The following is a 12581-nucleotide window of genomic DNA, read 5'->3' on the forward strand; positions in this document are numbered from 1 at the left end:
CCAAATCCTGAGAAAAATCCAAATTCCAGCTCATTAAAAGTTGTCTCATATCCAATCATTAGAGGATTATTGATGTACGAGCCCAGCTCATTTAGGATGATTTTTGACCTACCTATATAAGGAATATGAGCCACTTTTACACATATACACCTACCTAGAGAAGATAATACTTAGTGAGGAAGTAAAGAAGAGGAGAAGGCTAGAGATACCATTGGAGACTCTTCATCAACCAAGGAGCAGATTTCTTCCATGGAGCTTGCCCTTGAGGGTTGGAAGACATCATCCATGAGTGGCTAGACATCCTCTTGGGGCTAAAGTTAGCCCTAAGCATGCTTTCTACTTCTTGATTTATGTATTTTTGAGGGGATTAGTATTGTGATTCATGTCTTGACACTTTTATATACATAGATCTTGTTTATTCAATGATTTATGTGGTTTAATGCTTCCAATTGATCATTTCATTCTATCTATATGTCTGTGTATGCTAAAATAGATGTTCATGTGTTTGTCTCTATTTCTTGTGTTATTGATGCATGTTTATGTGTATTGATGTTATAGATCTAGAGATTGTCAAGACATAGTGCTTAATGGCATGTTCTTGTGATTTATTTGATGGTTCATACTCAATTCTTGAAGGATTGTACCTCTCCCTTAGTTTAATTAGTTTAATTTCATGTCATTAGCTTAGTTATAGTGTAGTTATTAAATGGGAGGACAATCCATGCTTGTTGTTGATGTTCCATACTTATGAAAGCAAGTAACATATATCTGTAACCTTGTGATGTGTTTGGATTGTAAGCTTAAAGAAATGATTAATGGCTTAATTTGATATGTTGTGATATCCACCTTGTTGTTTAGATAATATATGCTTAACTTGTCATCCATACTTGTTGGAACAACCACACACACACACTTTGTTGCAATACATGTTCTTCCCCTCATTAATCATTCATTAAAGGTGTAGAAAAGTATGCTTAGTAGTGATCTCTAAACCCCAAGATCTCTCTCTCTCTTTTATTCTCCTTCTTACATTATTGTTTACTTTAGTTTATTTGCATCTAGTGTAATTCAACCAACCAACCACTATTTTGATCACTCGACCTACTAACCCTAATCTTGATTCCTCAACCTAGTACGACACCTCAATACCTTGGGATGATCCCTTCTCACTCATACTACATAGTATAGGTGTTAAGCGGTTTATAAATTTGAATTATGGTGCCCACTTGACACTAATTTCCAAACTCAAAGTTTTGTGCATTATTTTGTGCGTACCCTCGGAGAGACACCATCTCTAAAGTCCCAAGATCTCTCTCTCTTGTTTTCTCTATCCTTTAATTACTTACTTGATATTAATCTTGTTTAGTTTTAATTGTAGTTTAATCAACCAAATAACCTACCTTTGATCACTCGACCTACTAACCCTAAGCCTTGCTATATTTTTAGTTTATGGTAGTAGTGGCATTTATAAATGTAAAACTTGGCCATACTATTTTGCACAAATTTGGCCCCACCAAAAGGGAGACACCAAGTTTTTGGCGCCATTGCCGGGGATTGAATTGGCAACGCCGTGTTTTGGAAACAATTAGAGATTAGTACTCTTTTGATCGTGTTTTTACTTTATTTTTATTTTTGATTACTTATTGTGTTTGTTCTTATTTGGCTAGGTGAAATTGAGCAAGGAGGTTGAACAAAGGAGAATTGAGAAGCAAGGAGTTAAGCTAAGCATAAAAGGGCTAAAAATCTAAAAAACATTGCAAAGCATAACAAAACTTAGAAATTGAAAATGAATTGAAGTTGCTTAAGGAACCTTTGTGAGATCTTTCTAACTCAATCTCTAGTTAAATCGTAGACCCGTGTGGAGGTATATTTTTGCATTCTTAGATAAATCGTGAGTCCGCGTGGAGGCCATTTACTTTTCTCTGCATGTTGTTTAAGCATGGGAGTATAGGATCATTGTATGTGGAGATTTGTTGATTAAATTGTTGTAGGGGCGAAGTGATTGTTACTTGTTTGTTACTTGTTTTGCTAGTGTATGCATGGTCATAGGTCATTAAATCATACTCTTGTCCCTCCTAATTTGCAACTTGAATCGGTTATTTGTAATTATATGGGAAGAGGAAGTTCTCATAACTCCATTTCGCCAATGAAGGATTTGAATGACGACCATGTGGAGGACCTTGGTCACATAGACCAACAAGGCATCCTCCACCCTAATGTGCATCATGAAAATGTTCAAGTACCATTAGGCATGCCTAGACCATTCATTCACCTACAACAACAAGGCCAAGTTCCATTGGGAATGCCTAGGCCAATATTTGCTCCACAACCCCCCATAGTTCAAGCTAATCAAGGTGCTCGTTTAGCAACACCAATTGTGAATCCTCCCATTGCATTAAGAGACCATTATGTGCCAAATGAATACAATGCACCTACTTACATTCAATTGCCCCAATTTAGAGCACATCACTATGAAATTAAACCACAAACTATTCAAATGCTTCCAAACTATTGGTGTCGCGAGACCAAAGCTTACAAAGTGGACTAAGATAAGTGTTGCCAAGTATTACATTTACAATTTGCCACTACTACCTTCACTAAAAATATAGTTAGGGCGAGTAAGGATCGTCCCAAGGGATTGGTGGGTCGTATTAGGTTGTGGAATCGAGATTAGGGTTAGTAGGTCGAGTGATCAAAAGATTGGTTGGTGATTGAATTATACTAAGATGCAATTTAGACTAAAGTAAACAATTAAATGCAATATAGGGAAAATAAGAGAGAGAGATCTTGGGGTTTAGAGATCACCACTAAGCATAGCTTTTCTACACCCTTAATGAATGATTAATGAGAGGGAAAACATGTATTGCAACAACGGTGTGTGTGTGTGGTTGTTTCAACAAGCATGGATGATCAATTAAGTATATATTGTCTAGATAACACAATGAGTAGTATAATATATCAAACTAAGCCATTAATCCTTCTTTAAGCTCACAATCTAAACACATCACAAAATTAGAAAAATATGCTACTTACATTCATAAGTGTGGAACATCAAACAACAAGCATGGATTGTCCTCCCATTTAACATCTAAACTACAACTACACTACAATTAAGCTAATGACATGAAATTAAACTAATTAAACTAAGGGAGAGGCACAATCCATCAAGAAATGAGTATGAACCATCAAATAAACCATAAGATCATTCTATTAAGCACTATGTCTTGACAATCTCTAGATCTATAGCATCAATACACGTAGACATGCATCAAGAACATAAAATCTAGAGACAAACACGTGAACACCTATTCTAGCATACATAGACATATGGATAGAATTAAATGAACAATTGGAAGCATTAAACTACACAAATCATTGAATAAACAAGATCTATGTATATAAATATATCAAAACATGTATCACAATACAAATCCCCTCAAAAATACATAAATCAAGATATAAAAAACATGCTTAGGGCTAACTCTAGCCCCAAGAGGATGTCTAGCCACTCATGGATGGTGTCCTCCAACCCTCAAGGGCTAACTCTATGGTAGAGATTGCTCCTCTTCTTGGTTAATGGAAGAACTCCAAGCTTGTGTGTCTAGCCTCCTCTCTTCTTTTCTTCCTAACTAAAAGTATGATATGGAAATTGTATCAAAAATGTTCTTTGTAAAAGTGGCTCATATTCCTTATATAGGTAGGTCAAATGTCACCCCCAATGACTTAGGCCCGTGCACCAATATTCCTGCCCAATGATTGGATAGGAGACAACTTTTAATGAGCTGGAAATTAAATTTTCTCGAACTTGGAGAAGTTTGATAGATCGAACTTGTGGTGAGATCGATCGAACATGGCGGAGATCTATCGAACTTAAGCTGGATCGATCCTCTATAGCGGCGCCTTTTTGGATAAAGACAAATCTGAGATATTTTGGAGATATTTTTGGGAAAGAAACAAAAGTGGTAGGTGGGGTGGTATAACTGGATAAGATGGAATCTCTTCGATCGATCTGAAGAAAGTTGGATCGATCAAACTTTATGGGATTTTTGGATAAGGACAAAATAGCTCAGATCCATCTTAAAGTGCTGAAATAGATCAAATTTAGATCGATCAAACATTTACTGAGATAGATCAAACTTGTTGAATTTGCACCACTTGCTTCCTTTTGCTCCCACTTTGCTCCTTTCTTTGATTCATCTCAAGATTGCTTCAATTATGCTCTTATTTAGCTGAGTTAGCTTATTTTAGGGATAAGTACCTGCAAAAGGCAACAATATGAAATTAGTCTAAAACGGGAAAGTAAGATAGATAAAGGTCCTAAAATGCCTAAGCTTAAGGGGTTTAAATACGCACTTTTCAGCGCTCATCACACCCCCAAACTTAAATATTGCTAGTCCCTAGCAATGAACTACAAAGTAAAGGAATGAAATGAATAACTATACAACTATGAATCCAGAAAGCAATAAATAGATAACGCCACTTTCATAGGGAACACGATTGCATTTAGCATATGCAACAAGCCTTTTAAACCCTAGGTTACCCCTAGTGGACAAGTAAAGCCTCGTGAGGGTTTCCAGAAATGATACCCACAAACATTAAGCTCATTCTCACAAAAGAGGCATCAATATTGCAAACAAGCATTAGGAGAAAACTACCTCAAGTATGCAATTTTTTAAACATTTCCAAGTAATCTCCCAAAATCTCAACACCAAGCAAGCAAGTATAGTCCTCCACACATCAAGAAAATGATCATGTAAATCAAAACAACACTAGAATCCTTTTTGAGTGGACCAGCATCAAATATGTTACTATCTAAGCCAACTAAAGAAATGATCACATCCTTACCCTCAAACTAGTACACAAATCTAGTCCCGATCATCAAAACAAAGAGTGGACCTTTTATTAAAGCTTTATTGATCTAGGTGCGCTTATTCTTTTCACGTAACTTTATTTTTATTTTTTATTTCATTTTATTTTTTATCTATCCCTAAGGATCAAAGATGGTAGCATGGTGCAATGTATTGATCTATTAAGCTTTCTAGAGATCCATGAGGTCGAGCGTTAGGTCAATGACTCCCAAACCAGACGGCTTTAAGGCATTAGGCATTCAAACACCCCTACGGACTTACAAGCTTAAATCAACTAGGTTACAAATCAAATCAACCTCCATCTAATCATTTCCCACTTCTCACCTTTTGGGAGAAGTCCTCACTTTTTATTGCTTTTGCAACAACCTTTTTTTTTCTAATTTTTTTTTTTAAGTTATTAACCTAGAGTTTGGGCCCTCCACCTTTCGGCGTGCGAAATTCAGTGCTTGATAAGGCTAGAATCCCTGCTGCTCAATGAAAAGGGATTGTTATCCACTTTTGCAAAATGAAAGCTTTCAATGCACTACTAGCCTAATTGGGATATAACTAATTCAATAATCAACAAACCATGTACCCCACAAATGAATGCTAGTGTGTGCCTATGCTAGTGCAGAATCCTATAGTAAATCTCAAAACAATTACAAAATCAGGATGATGTGGGCCACAAGTGCAAGCAAGATATCATTCTTTCAAAAAATTTACTCCTAAATGACATCCACAAGGCATACAAGGAGTATTGGATTCTCAAGTCAAGCAATTTTTAAATTTTAAGCAATATAGTCCTCAAAAGATAAAAATCATAGCTAGTTATATACCAATCATAGAAAATTCCTCAAATACATAAGTCATGTTCAAAATTTTGAATTGAAAGCAAATACTGCAATTGACACCATTAACCCCCCCCCCCCCCCCAAACTTAAATAGCACAGTGTCCTCAATGTACAAAGAGAACAAAGGAAAGAGTATACCAGTCTAGCTAAGCAAAGAATGGCCGAGACACAAGTATCCAAAGTGGGTGGTATAACCCCCCCCCCCCCCCCCCCCAAAAAAAAAAAAGGGATTAACTGTGGTCCTAAAAAGATGGCACTGGATAAAGTTCATTAGATAACAAAGGGGATAATCATAGGTGCACAGTGGGCATACAAGTGTACATGGGATAAGAAATGAAGTAAAGAGAGAGGAAAAAAACGGTCCTGAAAAATTCGGGTAGCACTCTCTCACTGAAGTTACTGGAATGTACTTGATAGATGGAGTTAGACAGATAGATATATCAATAGACAATCCTGACATCCAAAAATATCATGCATGATATGGAAAATGGAGACAGTAGATATAGTACATCATAGAAATAGGGCCGATAGATTAGCCTAAAAAATATAACAGTATCAGAAATATCATAGTCTAATCATAGATATGAAATGAGAAGAAGATAATTAAATCATGAAGATGAGGTAGGACGGGCTGGGCGGGCTCCGCGGATGTCTCTAGATAGATCTCGCAATGCGACTATGACATCCGTACGGAGTGAAACAATATCAGCCCGGATGGAAACCATGCCATCCTCCAGAGTCTGAAGATACTCTCCAAAGCTGGGTATATGATCTAGAGCCTCAGGTGCTACTAGATCGGGAGAATGATGATCCTGAGCCTGCTCTTGGAAATGTACGGGCAACCTAACTGGAGAGTGATGCTCTGGGTCATCTGCGGGCTGGTCCAAATCAATATCCATATGCATGGCAGCCGGATCGACTGGTACATCGTCCGCTGCCTGCTCTGCTGCTGCTGCCGCTGCCACTGCCTCCTGCTCCTCAGCCTCCTCAGCTGCCTCTGCAGCATCCTCTCGAAGACTTTTGATAAGAGCCTTGTAGCTCTTATCCCAGTCCTTCTTCTAGAATGAGCAGGCCCCAGACTCAGGATACTCCTTTGGTTGAAAGGGATAACGCTTGTCTCTCAGAATCTGTGTGATGAGATGGCCAAATGGTAGAAACTTAGTCCATCTAGGCTTGGCCTTGCTGATGTAATCAGCATACAACTTCATCTTAACACTCTAGATGAGTACAGGAATGGATAGCCAATGCCCTGTATAGAAGATGTACAGGGCTGTCAGATAGTCGCCGCCCCTTTGTATCTTATGGTCGGTCATGAAAACATTTTGGAATAGTACCGAATCAAAGAACCAAAGGTTGTTTGGCAGATAAGTCCGAGTGGCGAAAGTCTTGCCACCTGCATAGTGACCTGTAAGTGCCACGGCCATGTCTACATAAGAAGGCCTTTATAGAGTAGGATATGTATCTTGGAGATTGGGAGGGCAGACGTGTGGACATCAGCATGATCTGGAAAGAGTGTCCACCGTGATACTGATAGGGTGGCCGTCAACTGTAGTCCGCAGGTCCGCCAGGTTACGCGGGGCAGGTCGGAGGTTCTAGAAGAACATCCTAAGATGGCTGAAATGCCCCTTCGGTCTATGTCAGCATAGGCTGCTCTGGTCAGAACAGATCGGGAGAAGAAATCGATATCGAATACCGCCTCGTGCGCCACTGATGGTCAGTCTAAATCCTAGGCTGGCTGAGCTGGTGGTGGTGATGGAGATGGTATGTGCGCAGTCTCAACATCAGCCTGTGAAGAAGAAGATGCCTCAGCAGAAGACTATAGTCTACTGTCAGATAGTGGAAACTGAGGTGGAGTAGGCTCTGCTTGCTCCTCTGTCCTCTACCTGACTCTCCTCTGCTCTGGCTTATGAATGGGGTCTTGGACATGAGATGAACCTGCCTGGTCATCTAATCTCCGCCTGGCTCCACGATGATAATATCCACGAGCAACAATCTTGACCCTAACCATAGCCTGCAAAATAAAAAGAAACTCAAAAAAGAAGTCAGTGCCGAAATAAAGAATTAAAGCACAGTTTATAGAATCATACATGTCAAATAAGATAGACAAAACAGATAAGGAACATGAATCTATGCAAGTGATAAGGAATAAGTGACATGATGTGAAGCATGCTAGACAGTGTAGGTATGGAATCCATCCAATGTGGAAAACACAGGCATTGGGCATGTAAGCGATAGCATGGAACACAAGAGATGATGTATGAAGTGTGTGATGCAAATCTGTGAAGTTCAATCGATCACAAAAATGTGAGATCAATCCAACTTGGATCGATCTGAAATGAGTGAGATCGATCTCACTCAGATCGATCTGAGAAAAATGTTCGATCGATCGAACTGGCATGAAGAACTTGAAAAGTCACAGATCTATGACGTGGATGGCACAGGGGCCTCACAAACAAGCTTATGGGCCCCTCTACACAATAAATCAACTGTTTTGGTCACTTTCCTTGGCCCGTGACCCCCAAAATCAAAAATTCAAACCAAAAATACAAAATAATATATATACATATATATACATAGCTTCAAAGCTTCAAAAATGGCAACAATCAACATCATAACAACCTAAATCTAACATGGAAAGTATGGATTCATGCAAATATAGCTTGACATCAAAAGAGGGCTTCGAATCTTACCTAAACCGAGAGAGAATATGAGAGGGAGATGAGATTTTGAGATCCGAGATGAGGGAGAGAGATTCGAGATGAGGGAGAGACGCTGGAGGGTTCGCCGGAGGTGGGGAAGTGAGTTTGCAGCGGCGAGGGATGAAGATGGGGTGTTAGATCGATCTGTGGTATTGATCTAATAACCCTCGGTTTGAGTTTTTAAAAAACATTCATTTACCAGTTCGATTGATCGAACTGAAATCTCAGATCGATCGAACTGGAATCGATCTCTCCTCACTAAAAGACCAAAAATTGTTTTTGAAGCTTTTGAATTTTTAAAAAATAAAACTAAATAAGATAAAATAAAAATAAAATAAGAAAACAAAAGAATTATTATTATTATTATTATTATTATTATTATTATTATTATTATTATTATATATATATATATATATATATATTGGAAAATAAAATTTAAAATATTTTTGAAAGTTTTATGAATTGGAATTCAAAGTCAAAGTCAAAGTTAAAAGAGCATAGATCAATCAAGCCAAGATCGATCTCAGATAGGCTTCGATCGATCGAACATGCAAAAACTTGCAGACATGTTCGAACGATGAGACAGAGAGGCTTTTGGATGCAAGTATGGATGCAGGTTCAAAATTTTCTAAGTGTTGAGACTACAGATCGATCCAAGATAAAGTTGGATCGATCTAAAAACTAAAGATCGATCTAGGAACAAGTTCGAACGATGGGACAGAGAGCTGAAATATGCAGGTTTTCTTCGAACGATTGGACAAAGAGGTGATTGGATGCAGTTTGGATGCAGGTATGGAGTTCGATCGATCGAACCTCTTTTGAGATCGATCGAACTGATGCAAAATGCTCATTTTCAACATGAAAGTGCATGCAATCCTAATCACAGTTCCTAGCAATGTATATGAACCTAAAGCAAATATCTAGACTTCGCAAGAAATGAAATTTAAAATATAAATGAGGGAGGAATAAGGTTGTGACCCCCTACAAAATGTACTAGTCATTAACGTCTCTAGTAAGACGTTGGGCTCTTTTAGCCCAGATCAATCATCTTGTAGTTCATCCCCTCCTTAATGGGGTAATAAGTGCTTTGAACTCCACCCAACAAATGGTTCCTTAGAGAACTTATTAGATTAGGCTCAAAGGAAATTTTTGGTCCTTGGTCAAAATGATCTTTGGGCTTCTATGCCCTTTCAAAGCAAGATTTTGAAACAACTTTCTTGGACTTCAGTGTTGAAGATAAACTTTTTGAAATCTTGGTTTCACACAAAGACTCTATTCCTTCACATTTGTTAGCATGGCATTTCTCTACAACATTAACTTCTTCATACTTGTCAAATGAATTCGGGGTTGGATTGAAGATATTCAACTTCACCTTCATGTGGCCAAATGAGATCTTCATTATCCCCGTCCTATAACTAATGTTGGCATTTGCGGTTGCCAAGAAATGACGGCCAAGGATAACAGGAATTTGGCTTTTAGGATTTGGGACCAGTTTTGTGTCAATAACAACGAAATCAACGGGAAAGAAAAACTTGTCAATCTTAATCAATACATCCTCAATGATACCCCTAGGCTTTTTGATGGATTGGTTGCCAAATTACAAAACCACCGACATCGGTTTCAAGTATCCTAAGCCTAATTTGATATATACCGAGTATGGAAGAAGATTAACACTTGCTCCTAAGTCTAGAAGAGCCCGATTAATGACATGGTCACCAATGACACAAGATGTAGTAGGTGAATCGGGGTCTTTGAACTTTGGAAGAGTGTTATGTTGCAAAATAGAGCACACTTGCTCGGTTAAGACCACTTTCCTTGGTGCTTAGCTTTTGTTCTTCCTTTTTTGGGTGCAAAGATCTTTTAAAAACTTGGCATAAGTTGGAATTTATTTGATTGCATCCAAAAGCAGAAGGTTAACCTTCACTTGCCTAAACACATCAATGATTTAATTGGTTTTGGCCTTTTTCTTGTCAATTGAAATGGATCCTTTTAAGGCATCCGAAAATGGAGCTTTTGGTTCAAAAACCCTTTCAGAAATTTTCTTTGAAATCTCTTCAACACAAGAAGTTTTGAAATCATTTTGCAAATTTTTCTTTTCAATATCACTTTTCAAATCACTTTTCAACACATTCTCATTTGAAAGATCATGCATAGGTAATGAAGGATGAATATGATCAGAAATGGGATGGGTGTCAACTTTGGGTTGCACTAGTTCACTCTTTTCATTAGATATGCCCACTTGGTTGTCCACAATCTTCCCACTTCTCAAGGTTGTCACCGCATTGACATGCTCTATTGTGTGACCTTCCAATGAGGAATGAGTCTCCACAACGCATTGTTGCTTTGGTGGGGCATTCAAAGGCATTTTCCCTTTCTCTCTAGCATTTAAAGTACTAGCTATTTGCCCTACTTGGGTTTCTAGCTTAGCAATGGATTGACAATGAGAATGAAGCAATTGAGTGTTCACCTTTAGAGTGCCTAGAGCGGTCAAAACTTTCTCTTCAAAGGCGGGACTCCTATAATTTCCTTGAGAACATGATTGATTTAGAAAATGAGAATTAGAAAATTGATTACCATAGAATTGAAATGATGATCTAAAACCTTGGGAACCGTGGCTTTGTATTGGTGGCGGAACATACTTTCCTTAAAAACCACCTTGAGAAGGGTTTGAGCCTTCCCCTTGGCTTTTCCAAGAAAAGTTTGGAGGATTCCTCCAACTAGGATTATAGTGATTGCCATAAGGATTGTTCCCTTGATTAACAAAAGTTGCATTGACTTGTTCATGATGCTCACTTTGTACATGTCCATGGGGACAATTGGAAGTAGAATGTAAAACACTTGAACAAGTCATATATGATTCATTGGATGAATGATGGGAATGGTTAGGGAAGGAAGATACTTGGTTTACCGAGTTTTGGTTGATCAAGAATTGATCAAACCTTTGAGATAAGGATTTCATCTCGGCGGCTATTTCATTGGAATGGTCGACTTGATGTAAGCCAACACTCTTCCTTCCACTTGAATTTCTACCATTCTTAGAAGATAAAGTTCGATGCAAAGAATTTTCACTTGTGCTCTCATAAAGACACCATATGTCATCCTCATTCTTATCAATGTAAGAGCCACCCATGGAAGCATCAACCATGCCCTTGTAATTATCGGATAAACTCTCAAAGAAATATTGAACTAATTGCCATTTGGGCATGTCATGATGTGGACATTTCCTAAGCAATTCATTGAATCTTTCCCATGTCTCATGGAATATTTCCCCATCCCCGTGTGAAAATTCTCGAATTGAGGTTCTCATGGTATTGGTCTTAGAAACTGGATAGTACTTCTTCAAGAACTCTTGTTGCATTTCTGCCCAAGAAGTTATTGAAAAAGGCCTGAGATTGTTAAACCAATATTTTGCCTTGTCTTTAAGGGTAAATGGAAAATGTTTAAGCCTTAAGACCTCTTCCGACATGTCCGTGTATCTCACGGTGGAACATACTTCAAGAAACTCATCCAAATACTTGTAAGGTTCTTCACTTGGAAGTCCATGATAATTAGGAAGCATTTGAATGGTTTGTGGTTTGATTTCATAGTGATGTACTCTAAATGGTAGCAATTGAATGCATGTGGGTGCATTATATTCATTAGGCACATAGTGATCTCTTAAAGTAAGGGGAGGGTTAACAATTGGAGGTGCAACATGGGCACCTTGATTGCTATAATGACCCGGTCATTTTCTTCCTTTTCCTTTTTTCCTCAAATTTTGCGGATAAATTTTTTCCATTGTCTTTTCTATTCTGTGGATGGTTTTTCGTCGCTTAGTGTCATCTCGAGTGCTCATAATTAGTTTCTGAGACTCTTTCATGTGAATTGACAACTTCCTTTGAAGATCAAGTCATTTTTGCATTTTTCATTTTTAGACACTATGCGCTATTTCGTTTTTTCCCTATTCTGTCATTTTCCCTATTTCGTCTTATCTCCGTTTGTCAGTTTTTGGCACAACCTCATTTCTTGTGCTCGGAGTTGGTTTTTGACTTCACGTATCCTTATCGTGAGTGGTTTTCACGAAATACGTATCTTTACTTTTGCAAGAAAGTACTCTAGTTGCTCTTGGTGCCTAAAGGGGCATGGATGCATAAATCTTTGGAATTAATTTCATTTCTTGGTGTGTTTTTCATCAATATCTTTTA

At 38.1% G+C, this 12581-nt stretch overlaps 1 pseudogene; it reads left to right on the plus strand.

The window, feature by feature from the left end:
- The first annotated feature begins 11600 nt into the window (after positions 1 to 11600).
- LOC132297862 (small nucleolar RNA R71) lies at positions 11601 to 11699 on the plus strand (annotated as a pseudogene).
- The last annotated feature ends 882 nt before the right edge of the window (positions 11700 to 12581 follow it).

Source organism: Cornus florida, unplaced genomic scaffold (assembly GCF_030987335.1).
Source record: "Cornus florida cultivar Cherokee Brave unplaced genomic scaffold, ASM3098733v1 CherokeeBrave_3.0.0_Hap2_Chr02, whole genome shotgun sequence".
NCBI classification, from domain to species: Eukaryota; Viridiplantae; Streptophyta; class Magnoliopsida; order Cornales; family Cornaceae; genus Cornus; species Cornus florida.